Source organism: Rhinolophus hipposideros (assembly GCF_964194185.1).
Source record: "Rhinolophus hipposideros genome assembly, chromosome: 2".
Classification (NCBI taxonomy): domain Eukaryota; kingdom Metazoa; phylum Chordata; class Mammalia; order Chiroptera; family Rhinolophidae; genus Rhinolophus; species Rhinolophus hipposideros.
In genome coordinates, this window is record NC_138048.1 from 62,181,059 (window position 1) to 62,191,112 (window position 10,054).

Consider the following 10,054-nt stretch of genomic DNA (forward strand, 5'->3'; position numbering starts at 1 on the left):
GCTCTTAGGTGTTCCAGAGGACTATGACCGTGGTGATGGTGGAGGCTAAGAAAAGCAGCTAGAGGCAGAAGAGCAGGGTGTCCACCATGTAGCCAAACTGTATCACAGGTCAGTTAGCTGGGCCTTGTCAATCCTGAGCCCTCATTTAGCTCTGCTTCTCTGGGTCTCACCTCTTTCTCTACCAACTCCTTCGGCTCTTTCAGGCCTGTGGAGAGGACAGAGACTCAGCCATGAAGTGGGAAGGAGACAGGATTAGAGAAGTGGAGGGATGGGGAAGTTGAGAGAGTGTGGGTAGAGCTGACTTCCCTTACCAGGCCCGTGAGTGGAGTTGCGGCTCAGGCCTGCATTCTGCTTCCAGAGCGCAGGGGGGGCAGCACATCCTTGGGTTGGTGCAGTCAAGGAGCAGAGAGTAGGGCCACTGAGTCATGGGTGGAGGCTGGGTGGTGGCTGGGTGGTGGCCCAGTGCAGCAGGTAAGTGATGAAGATGGTCTCCAGTAGGCTGAGCACCATCAACAGCAGGCACAGGGCGAAGGAGACAGCGGGGGCGGGGATAAGAAGCACATCTGAGCGAAGCAGGTCTGGGAAAACCATCATCATCTGCCCCTCTTCTCACACACACACTATTCTCTGTCTCGCACAGAAAATCCTTTCTATGATGACTTCTTTCTCCTTTTTGCCTTATCTGCTCAGCAAGTCTGCCAGGTCACCCACCAACCCTGCCTCCTTTATTTTTTCATTTTCCAACGGTCGGGGGAGGGATACATACTGATGAGGAGGGTGCCACTGGCAGGGAGTAGTTTATTCATCACGAGCAGGAAGACATTGTAGCCCTGAAGAAAGGTCATCTTGAATGGGGCATGATACTTGCTTTCTGTTGGCAGATAGAAGCTAAGGGCATCGATGGCAACCAGAAAGCTACTGGGCACCAGAAGTTTATGACGTAGAGTCTGGGCCTGCGCCTGATGGCCACCTGGTGGGGAGGAGAGAGCAGAGAGTCAGGTGAAGCTAGAACTGAAGGGGGACCTAGGGGTGGTTCCAGCCCCTTCCTTCTTCGGTGTCCTCATCCCAGTAGAGGCTCTTTCTGGGGCTGGATGATGAGAAGTAGCTTTCATATGACTAACAAGACTTCCCCATACTCACCCAAGAAAACCTAGGTCAGAGCTGGTAGGTTCAGAAAGGGGGCTGCTTTGGTGGACTCAGAAGAGAGGAAGGCTTGTGAGGGTTATGGTGCCCAGGGGCTTTCTGGTCTTGGGGCAAGAAGCGAGACGCTCAGGGACTTTTAAGGGTCCCATGATGGAGAGCTGGGGGACAGACAGCCATGCTAGAATCTCTGGGCTTACATAGAACATCATCTGGTCAAAAAGACTGGAGCCCACAGACATCTTCGGGGTGGCGTTGTTGATGCCCAGGAGCTCCACTGCCCTTGTATGCCGATAATGTCACGTGGGTGTCTGCTAGCTCCTACACTTCCTCATCCATGTCCAGCACTGTGTTTTCCACTGCAGGGGAAATAAGCATTCCTTCAACACATATCTGTTCAGCACCTGCTCTCTCTATGCAGTGCTCAGAGAGATGAATTCGAAAGCTGCGTTAGCTACTTTTTTTCAGATTGCCCTATACCATCACTTCCTTATTGCTCAATTGTTTCCTTTCAATTCTGGGCTTTCTCAGGAAGTCTTTTCCCTGCCTAAGTTCCCCATCCCACCATTTACACACTTCCAGTCAGCAAACACGCCACTGTCCCTTTTTATGCATTTAGAAAAATGACTTTGCCTATGTGTAAGTTTTTACTGCCCAACTGGTTGATTTTGTTTTACCACGTCCCAGAGCCCCCACGGCCACTCAGCTGTGTAAGGAAAGAGCTAAAGGTGAGTGTGCCATGCTGCTGGTCAAAGGGGACGTAGAGGATGGCCAGGCTACAGATGCTGGTCACCGCATTGGTTTGCGATACACAATGTGACTGTCACTAGTCACGTATGCAGAGAGGCCTTCTGGGATCTGATCCACATCCCTGTAGGTGGCAGGAAGGAAGGGAGGCAAATGCTCTGGGTTTCACGTCAGTTTAAGTTTCTCTCTTAAGGTGGGGCTTCTCAGTGTTGCTCATTATAGTCACTCTGCCATCTTTTGTGCCCACCACTTTCCCATTCTAGGGGAGAAGTTGATAAGCTGTGATTGTGCTCCTCTCGGAAATAAGCTTTTAGTGGCCCCACGGAATGGCTTTGCCCTGCACTGCCCTGGCCTGCTCCTTGCAGAAGGGCCTTCCCTCCAAGCCCTGATACCCAGGATTCCACGCTGGAGATGTGTCTGGGAGCCACAGGTTCTCGGTTGTCCCAGTGAGTTTAGTGATACGACCACATCCCTCTGGGTCCCAGCTGAGGAAGGGGTTATTCCAGGTCTAGAGCACAGGGGACAGAATGACAATTGTGGCTGAAACCTGGAGCTAGTTTATGTCAGCATCACCTGCCTTTCCGTTTCCTTAAAAATATATATGTTTGTATGTATTTTTTCTAAATGTATGTACTATGCACTAAGGATATATGATAAACTTCAACCATTCCAGAAATATATGACATAAAAAGCAATCGTCTCCCTCTTAAATTCATTCCAACTCAGTCCATATCCCCAACTCACTCCCATTATTAACAGTTTCTTGTGTATCATTCTAGAAAAATTAATACATGTTTTAGCATTCATTTTTATTTACACAGATAGAATCACACTGTGCACATTCTTATACATGTTGCTTTTTGGAGCTCCTTTTCTTTTGAACTCTGATTTTCTTCTTATTTTGGTGATAACATTTCCCCTTCTTATTAACAAAGTCTTACTGGCTTTCACTTCCCACTCAGGGAAACCTTAAGCTGGGTGCTGGATACATTTGGGCCCTGAAGCTTCCTTGGGGACTTCCAACTCTTCTGCCTTCCTTCTTCCTATATTTTCCATCTTCATCTTTCAAAGATGATTGGCAGCCCAAAAAAACGATTGGTCCCAGCACTGGTCCCATTCTGGTTGGATGTGTCCATTGCCTTAGGCACTGCCAATTTCAACAGATGTGATTTTTTGCAAACAAAGCCGGGGAAAAAAAGGAGGGGAGGGGAAAGAGAAAAAGAGAAGAAAGCTGAACTTACATACCAACTTTAACCACAGAAATGACGTCAGCAGCTGAAGTTGTACATCCTGATTAAAAAAAAAAAATCCCCATTCAGGATGATTTTTAATGCCATGAAATCAGGTCCTACTCTACCTCCTGCCCTTGTTTCCTAAGTGGTTCCATGTGACAATTCGGCTTTTCAATCACAAGTTCCAAAAGAAATGTAGGTCAGAAAAATGCAGTTTGCATGGTAATTGTAGGGAAATAAACATCATGGGGGCCCATTGGGAATATGTTTTTCTTTAGAGAATATTCCCAAAAGGGCAGGACTCAGGACAAGCGTTCTCTGAAGAAATGTCACTGCAGCATTCCCCTTCACGTCTCTCCACTCCATAGAATGAACATTTGACTTATACAAAATCCATTCAGGGAACACATTGCTTACCACTGGACCAGTGCAAAGTTGAGTTAACGGGCTGAGCACTCTTTGTTCCCCTACAACCAAGACTACTCTACCCAGCAAAGCTATCATTTAGAATTAAAGGACATATAAAGGGTTTCCCAGACAAGAAAAACTAAAGGAGTTCATCACCACCAAACCAGTATTACAAGAAATGTTAAAGAGATTTCTTTAAGAAGAAAAAGAAAAGAAAAAAAAAGGATCAAAAATACAAATAATAAAATGGCAATAACTACATACCTATCAACAATTACTTTAAATGTAAATGGATTAAATGCTCCAATCAAAAGACATGGGGTGGCTGAATGGATAAGCAAACAAGACCCTTACATATGCTGCCTACAAGAGACTCACTTCAGATGGAAAGACACACACAGACTGAAAGCACTGAAAGGGATTGAAAAAGATATTTCATGAAAATAGAAGCAAACAAACAAAAAGCTGGGTAGCAATACTTATACCAGACAAAATAGACTTTAAAACAAAAGCTACTACAAGAGACAAAGAAGGACTCAGTAATTCCACTTCTGTGTATTTATCTGAAGAAACCCAAGATGCTAATTCGAAAAGGCATGTACATCCATATGTTCATTAAAACATTATTTACAATAGCCAAGATATGGAGGAAACTTGGGTGTTCATCAATAGATGAATGGATAAAGAAGAAATGGTACATATATACAATGGGATATTACTTAGCCATAACAAAGAATGAAATCTTGCCATCTGCAACAATGTGGATGGAACTAGAGGGTATTATGCTAAGTGAAATAAGTCAAAAAAAGACAAATACCACATGATTTCACTTATATGCAAGTGTTCCACACTTGTATAAGTGTGGAACAACACTTATAAATGAACAAATAAAACAAACTCATACAAAGAATATTTTGATGGTTGCCAGATGGTAAGAGGGTTGGGGGGATGGGTGAAAAAGGAGGAGGGATTAGGAAGTACAAATTGGTAGTTACAAAATAGTCATGGGGATGTAAAGTATAACATAGGGAATATAGTCAGTAATGTTGTAATAATTATGTATGGTATCATATGGGGACTAGATGTATCGGGCTGATCACTTTGTAATCATTATGTTGTACACCTGAAACTAATATAATATTGTATGTCAGCTGTAATTGAAAATAAAATATTATTAAAAAAGAAAAAAGACTCCTTGTTTCCTATTAGCAGCCTATGGAAAGAATGTAGGAGTCAGAACTCACCACTTCCAGGATGGCAGACAGGGTGAAGGAGATGTTGACCCGAGTGGGGACACTGTAATTGATGGCTGCACGGAAGGCCTTTCTGTCAAACACTGCTTGGAAGGCAGCAGGGTCCACCCCATGTGGTCAAAGCCTGAGCAATTGATGGTGAAAATGTTTGCCCTTCCTGTGGAAAGCAGAGACCTTGTGAAATGGGAATAGGACTTTTGTGTTTCCCAAGCCAGAGAAGTGCCAGTGCTGGGGGCTGAGAGCCTCTCTACAGAGAAAGAAAATGTGGGCATGGGGTGAGATGCATGTGAGCCCCTCCTTCTTGGGCCAAGACTCTTGGACCAAGACTCATGAAGACCAAGCTTTTCCTGCCAGGGCTGGGAGGATGGGCTGGGCTGGTAGGCAAATGGTGGAAATTGATGTGGTGAGCTGACCTTTTAGGGATTGGGGCTCAGACGTTTCTTCCTGTGCTTTTGCTCCTATATAAAGCCTACCCAAATTTGTATGCAAACAGCCACCCTGGGGAGTCCTATTCCTTCCATAATTGCAACCTCTAGATACACTTAAAGTCTTGGCTCCTGTTTGATCAGATTTTTTTTCTCTCTAGCTCTATTATGATTCTTCCTCATAGTCACTGACCAAAATTTACCTAAGATTTTATTTCTCAATATTCCCTTCCCACTTTCATCTTTTCTCTTTTCCTGAAAGGAAAAATTTGGAGAGAAGTAAACCTGAGTGTGATATAAAATATGTGGAGATTTAAGGAAGTTGTATTCAATGTGAATTTATTGACTACCCATGTGCTGTGCTCTTCTCAAACTCAGCGACTTCCTCTAAGATCGGTGGGAGCCATTTTCATCATTACCATCTTGAGAACTCAATGATCATCCACCATGTGGTTAATGAAGCTGTACAATAAAACGTAAAAGCCCTTCTGCCCAACGTACCTACACTCCAACCCCAGATGGCTCTGCGGTTATTCCTGCAACTATAGCCCAGCGAGTTCTTTCCCAGGCTTCCATCTCCCTATGCCACTTAAGTCATAAGGTACTTTTCCAAACTAGAGAGAAAGATATCTAGGGGAAGCAAATATTATCCTTTTCCCTCTACATCACCTCTTTTTAAAGATATTCCTGTCTGAGGTGGGGAAAGAGGTGTGTGATTGTCAACAGGACCAAGCTACCCAGTTCAAGGTACTATATCTTGGTAGAAAGGAAAAGTTGGACATTATAAAGGGGTGGAATTGGAAATGGTAGAATAGGTAGTAAAATTTGGTAGATGCAAATGAGAGAGGGGCTGTGTGTATTGCTCAGTGAAATGGGTCTTTCATCTATCCTCAAAGGAAACCAAAACGTAGATACTACAGAGAAAGGAAATGTTCAACCCAGCTATTTTAGAGGCACTCTAATTCTGGAGAATGAGAGGGTTTCTGGATTTTGCCCAGAATAGCATTCCCATCTTTCCCTATTCTTGCCCATCTTACCTTGAAGCAGAAGGCTGACAGTGAGGCAGAGAAGGAGTCAACTCCCCACCCCCACCAGCAGGCCATCTCCCTTCCATCCTTCTCTTCTGTATTCTTCTCTGGGGACTCACCAAGAGCCCCCAAATCCTTGAGCTAAAGGATCTCAGACTACACCTTGGCTCCTGGTTTTGAATACTGCTCATGACAGGTGAGGTGACCTCTCCCTGGTGAGAGGTTGTGGCCAGAGAAGTCACAGAAGAGTGTCCCACTCTGCCCCATCCAGGTATGCCTTCTGGGCTCCACTCAGGGAGGAAGTTAGGCCAAGACTAGGGGAGAAGCGTCTGGTTAGCACCCTTGTCTGGATGAGTGGTTTTAAATCAGAGTTCCAAGTACTTCTCAGGGGAAATGGGTCACTTGGGAGATGAGGCAGGTGAAGCCATTGATAAAGGCCTCATTGGGTCCTTCCGGAAGTCACAGTGCCTCAGAGGAAGTGCGTGGACCACTGGAAAAGGGATGGTTATGTCGAGAGGTTCCCAAGGCAAGAGCATGTAATTATTGTGTTGCAGACCTAGAAGTGAGCCCTTTATCCAACTGTAGACATTAGGGATTCCTGAGTGAAGAAGCTTGACTGAGAAGTTAAGCTCCTTTGTCATGACATAAACCTGACTAACAGATCTCTGTCTCCACAACTAGCACCATAGTGGGGATCTGCTTTATCCCTTGTTTGCACTATTGGAACAGCTTGTTCATCAGGTTTCCGTCATCTAGTTTCCCCAGTCTAATCCTTCGTTTTGCCATTCTCCTAAAACAGAACTCTGCTGCTTACCCTTCCCTGTCTAATGTCTCTAGAGGCCTACAGCCCTGAGACCACCAGGGGAGGCATGTGCATAGCAAATCATTTGATTTGCTTTTGGAGAATACCTGCATTCACACTCTCCCACCGCTATGGAGGAGTACGTGCGTGCGTGCGTGTGTGTGTGTGTGTGTGTGTGTGTGAAAGCTCCCCAGATGGTTCTAATTCACACTCACTTCATTGATAATAGAAGTGTTGGTGAGGCTGTAGAGCCACAGGAACTCCTATGCACTGTGGGTGGGAGTAAACACACTTTGGAAAACAATTTGTCATCATCTCTTAAAAGAGAAGACGTCCACATCACAAGACCCAGCAGTTCTCCTCCTAGGTATATAGTCTAGCACTGCGCTGCTAGTCTCATGTAGCTATTAACATTTAAATGAACTAAAATAAAAAATTCAGTTCCCCAGTCACAATAGCCACATGTCAAGTGTTCAAGAGCCACATGTATCTAGTGGCTACAGTATTAGTGAAGAATTATGTGGTGAAATCCTAGGTGGCAAAGAGCTGAATTAACTTCACTTTACCCATCAACACGGTTAAATCTCAAGAGCATGATGTTGAATGATATAAACAAGCTGCAAAATATATATAGTATGACATTGTGTAACATGTGTGCATAAAGTATACATATTTCAATAATATATTGTTTAAAATGCATGCATATGCAGTAAAACTAAAACAAAAAGTTAGAGAATAATAAATACAAAATTCAGAACAGTTATTACCTACTTGGAGGAAAGGGAGACGAATACGCTTGGGAAGGCCCTTGTGGAAGCCTTCAAAGACGTTAGTAGTTATAGGTGGGGGATGTAGGACTTTAACTTTACATCATTAGGTAATGTTCAAGTATTTCTCCACGGGTACATTTTAAAAGCAGTTATATTGAGGTATAATTGATATAAAATAAACTGTTTAAAGACTACACGTTGACAAGTTTTCACATATGTACACTTCTGTGAAACCATCATCACAGTGAAGACAATGAATGTTCCAACATCCTCCAAAATTTTCTTTGTGTCCCTTTGTAATCTCTCTTTCCTGCCCTTCCTCACCTCATTGTGACCCCCAGTAACCACTGGTCTGTTACTACACGTTACTTTTACATTTCTTAGAATTTTTGCATTCTTTTCTTTCTTCTTTCTTTACATACTTATTTAAAGCTATATATTTCCTTTGATATATTTATCTCCCACAATTTTAACATGTACTAGTTTCAATTCTAGGGACTAAAAAAATTTAATTATTGGGCGGCCGGATGGCTCAGTTGGTTAGAGTGCAAGCTCTCAACAACAAGGTTGTCAACAACAAGGTTGCCGGTTCAATTCTCACATGGGATGGTGGGCTGCGTCCCCTGCAAGTAAGACTGAGAATGGAGACTGGACTTGGAGCTGAGTTGCACCCTCCACAATTAGACTAAAGGACAATGACTTGGAGCTGATGAGCCCTGGAGAAACACACTGTTCCCCAATTAAAAAAATAATTAAATAAAAATAATTCAATTATTTGTTTTTTGAAATATGAGGTATTTAGAAATATACTTTTTAGTCCACAAATGTGGACGAGGGTAGTTGTTTTTTTTGTTGTTGTTAATCATTTCCCGTTTAATTGTGACTATAGGGGCAGCATAGAAAATTGGCTGAATATGAACTTTAAAGCTAGACTGCCTCAATGTGAATCATAGATCCACATTTACAAGCTGTATGTGATCCTGGGCTTAACTTACTTAAGTTACTTAACCTCTTTGCCTTAACCTCTTTTTTCATCTATAAAATGGATGATAATAATAGCTCCTAGTTCATAGTGTTGTAATGAGGATTAAATGAGATAATAATTGTAAAATGCTTAGAAAGTACTGGCATATCATTAGCACTATGTAAGTGTTAATAATCACAATCATAATCATAAAATTCAGAGAACAAGTCTGATTGTTACTAAATTTTGAAACTTGTTGTTATAGCCCACGTGTAGTTAATTTCTGTAAACATTCTGTATCTGTTTGCAAAGAATGTGTATCTTCCAATTGTTGAGTGTAGGGTTCTATATGCTCTCTTTAAATCTAATTTCGATGTGTGGTTAAAGTCTATAAGTTTTTTTTTAAGGAGGGCGCAGCTCACAGTGGCCCATGTGGGGATTAAACTGGCCACCTTGTGGTTGAGAGCCCACTGACCCATGTGGGAATCAGCAGCCTTTGGAGTCTAACGGCCTGAGCCACCAGGCCGGCCTACTTAAGAATTTTTGAATATTGAAATAAAAAATGACTTTGGGCGACTAAGTGTCTTGGACTGGCTCAAATAACAGATGAAAGCTGAAATCCAAGTGTAAGGTAGAGAAGAATGAAAAGAAAGTAATTTGTGAACTCGGGATCCCTGAGACTAGGAATCTAAGCAGTTCTTTTCTCAGCAAGTATGAGGAAATAGGCAAGACACCTGAGCTTTTGTCAGAAGTAGAAACTGATGCCCTTCATAACATATGTTCTGAAACATGTTATGAAACATATGTTATGAAACATCCTTATGCTGTATTTAAAAAGTGCAACTTATTTTGTGTAGATTTCTATAACTATGCATTTTATGTGAAATAATTAATGTCAGGGGCATCAACTCTGAACTATTAAGGATGATGCTGTAGACTAATTGTCCTAAATAGATATGGGTGGGGGGTTTTCAAAAGAACTAGTAAAAAGATAAAGGAGAAATAATAGCAGAAGATGTTAGTATAAAAATGGTATAAGGGAAACTATAAGAGGAATAGCAGAGGCAGGTGAGAAAAAATGATGTTGAAAGAGCGGGCAGATGAGTTTAGTTTTCAGAGAGAGGCAGAGAGATGAAAGAAGAGAGGGATAAGTATGAAATATGGTACTGTCTGTAGATAGTCTGGATTTCCAGAAGGTGGACGGAATCAGACAGTGATGAGACAAAACATACAACAAGAATGGTCAGATACCTGGGGTGCCAAAAGAATAAGTAGGGAGAAAATG

At 42.6% G+C, this 10,054-nt stretch overlaps 1 pseudogene across 1 annotated transcript; it reads right to left on the minus strand.

The window, feature by feature from the left end:
• Window positions 1–423: 423 nt before the first annotated feature.
• Window positions 424–3,023, minus strand: LOC308510124 (5-hydroxytryptamine receptor 3C-like; annotated as a pseudogene). The gene is made up of 4 exons: window positions 2,996–3,023; window positions 1,341–1,422; window positions 767–970; window positions 424–563 (listed from the first exon to the last, which is right to left on the minus strand). The product of its transcript is annotated as a 5-hydroxytryptamine receptor 3C-like (transcript).
• Between the last annotated feature and the right edge of the window lie 7,031 nt (window positions 3,024–10,054).